The sequence below is a fragment of the Vicia villosa genome, linkage group LG5 (genome assembly GCF_029867415.1).
Source record: "Vicia villosa cultivar HV-30 ecotype Madison, WI linkage group LG5, Vvil1.0, whole genome shotgun sequence".
Lineage (NCBI taxonomy): Eukaryota > Viridiplantae > Streptophyta > Magnoliopsida > Fabales > Fabaceae > Vicia > Vicia villosa.
In genome coordinates, this window is record NC_081184.1 from 28,279,383 (window position 1) to 28,282,593 (window position 3,211).

At 39.1% G+C, this 3,211-nt stretch overlaps 1 non-coding gene across 1 annotated transcript; it reads right to left on the reverse strand.

Annotated features, from left to right (window-relative positions):
• Window positions 1-2,772: 2,772 nt before the first annotated feature.
• Window positions 2,773-2,879, reverse strand: LOC131608329 (small nucleolar RNA R71). The gene has a single exon (XR_009285596.1). It is a non-coding gene; the product is annotated as a small nucleolar RNA R71 (small nucleolar RNA).
• Window positions 2,880-3,211: the final 332 nt, after the last annotated feature.

Genomic DNA, 3,211 nt, shown 5'->3' on the forward strand with positions numbered 1-3,211 from the left:
TCTTCCTGGTGGTGGAACCCAATTCAAATATGGCGCGCTTCATTACATCGACACTATACAACAGGTAAATATATTTTGTTACAGGCGACAACTAATCACAGATTATTTTTCTCGTGTCTGTATAATGAAAATCAGGTAGTCAGGAACTGTGCACTAGGACCTGGTGGTTTCTTTGTATGGTCTGCTACTCCTCTTTATCAGAAGCTTCCTGAAGATGTAGAAATATGGAAGGGTAAATGACAGCGCACACTATTATCTGCTTCTTTCAAGCATTTAAAATTTGGTAATATTAGTTGGACATTTTTTGAGTTAAATTTACATAAATGAAGGCACTAACAAAAAGGCAGTGCAGGTTAACTACAAAACTGTGGATAATCTGGCCAGTTGATAACACGATTTTATATCGTATATTTAGCTTAAAATCCATAGATATTTATAGCATTTTCCGTTTATTATGTTAATTTATTATGATATTACGCGAGTATTTGCTTTGTTTCAGGTTTTACACTTCAATTACGACTATTTGCGAAAAGGAAAGAAAATAGAGCTTAAATGACCAATATTTATGCCTAAAAGATGAAAAGGGAGTGCTGAAGTGAAAGAAGGGTGCAATTAAGGACCCAAAGGCCCAAAAGAGACGAACCAACCCACAAAGGAACAAAAATGCGTAGCCCAAACCATGCAAGTAAGTGGAGACGCACGTCTCCACGTTCTCTTCTGCCACGTCACCAAGAGGAGACGCCCGTCTCCAACTGCCCCTAGATTCTCTCCACTTGAGACGCACGTCTCAAGTCTTCCTGAAGAAACGGAGACGCACGTCTCCACGTCCAAGTCTGTTGGAAGCTCCTCTTTTCACGCAAAGCAACTTCAAAGCCTCGCCTATAAATAGAGCCAGCCACTTCACTTCAATCTGTCCGATTTCCTGCCAACGAAGTGCTGCCGAAATTGTACCGCGAACCGCTTTTCTTTATTCTGCTTTGATTCAACCGTTTATTTTCTCACAACGATTTCTACACTGGAAATTGTTGTGAACTTTTCGTGGATCTAGCCTTACGTTAGATTTATCGTTTTATTTCCTTGTTTTTATTTTCTGCCATTTAAATTCTGAAGAACGATCCAGCCAACCTGTGGTGGAAGTTCAGTACTTGAAGATCCAGTTACCATTTATTTAATTCAGGTTTTTATTTACCGCTTTATTTATATTTGTTTGCATGATATATTATATGCCATTTAATATGCTTATTATTATGAACCGAACCGATTTATGCATGTTTAATCGTATTAATATGTCTGGCTAAATTACTAAAGGTGTCGGTATGTAGAGTAAGTTAACCGTAGGGATCCGAAATAAATTGGCTTAATTATGTTCTATTAATTATCACTTATTTTTGGTTTATATGTCTAATTTAATTAGTAAGTCTTAAAACCAATAGAGCGAAAGTTTGAGGGGTTAGGACAGTCAAAGGCTAAAATCAATAGAGCGAAAGTTTGAGATCTTTAACCAGATAGTAGACATAGGACATTAGTTTTAAGGATGGCGAAAGCGTATTAAAACTGATTGGAACTTATTTATTTTCAAAAATTGTTTTTACACTCGAGCGGGATGGCGAAAGCGTACGTTAGGGTTATTAGCTTGCTCCGAGTCAACAGAGCGAAAGTTTGAGATTAGGAGATTTAAATAGATAACAACCTCGTAAAATAGGCATTTTATTAATTACATTGTTTCCAAAAAGCTCTTCTAAAATCTAATGGGATGGCGAAAGCGTACATTAGGATTAGGATAGTAGTCTGAATCAACAGAGCGAAAGTTTGAGACGAGGATTTTTAATCAATGGAATTAGTAAAGATTTTTAATTTAATTATGCAAAAGCCAATGGACCTTCGGATTACCTTTAGTTAAACGAAATACATACTGATACCTGTCTTTTATTATTATTCTTTATTTTCTCACAATCACTTTCCCTTAGGAACAATCGAAATTTTAGTACTCCTAGCTTTACATAGTAACCTTAGATAACGGTAGATCGATTCATAGTCCCTGTGGATTCGATATCTTTTAAAACTACACGACACGACTGTGCACTTGCAGTTATCCCGACTAATAGACACGCAAAGTCGCGATCAAGTTTTTGGCGCCGTTGCCGGGGACTATTTAAGTCGATATCGTAACTCCCTGTTACACCGTAGAGACTAGGACAATTCTTCCCTTTCTTTCTGAACGATTGTATGCCAAATACTCGTTCACAAGGAGGAGATTTAATACAACGAATTAACGAGATCAAACGTTTCATTAACGTTAAACGTCGAGCTCGCAATCTTCCCGAAGTAGCAGAAATTCCGATTAATCAGGAATTGATTTTTACTGATCAAATTAATCAAATCATCCCGAAGTTAGAGATGGCTGCTATTCGTCCTCTTAGAGACTATGCCGCTCCTTCGCGCGCTGAACCGCATTCAAGTATCGCACCACCTGCGATTGAGGCAAACAATTTCGAACTGAAACCTTCGTTGGTCCAAGCTGTTCAACAGAATCAATTCTCTGGAAGCCCTGTAGACGACCCCAATCTCCATTTATCTGTGTTCGTGCAATACGCCGACACTATCAAAGCCAACAACGTTAGTTCTGAAGCTATTCGATTACGCCTTTTCCCTTTCTCTTTGAGAGATAGAGCAAGAGCGTGGCTTCAATCCCTGCCTTCCAATTCCATAACTACGTGGGACGAATTGAAGAGAGTATTCTTAGCGAGATACTTTCCGCCTAGCAAAACTGCTATGCTTAGAGGTCAAATCAACGGATTTACCCAGAAAGATAACGAATCACTCTTCGAAGCTTGGGAACGTTACAAGGACATGCTTAGAATATGCCCTCATCATGGACTCGAACCATGGCTGATCATCCATACTTTCTATGGTGGTCTCTTATATAACACTAAAATGACTATAGATGCCGCTGCTGGCGGAGCATTAATGGACAAACCCCATGATGAAGCATACAAACTCATAGAGAACATGGCACAAAACCATTACCAATGGGGTGGAGAACGAGCCACTCTAGAGAAAGCCCAAGCCAAAGGAGGAATGTACGAAATAAGTGGTATAGACCGCGTTAACGCTAAAGTAGACGCTTTAACTCAAAAGATCGAGAACTTAACCATCACTCCTTCAGCCACCGCTGCCGCTGTAACACCTAACTGCGAGATTTGTGGATTGA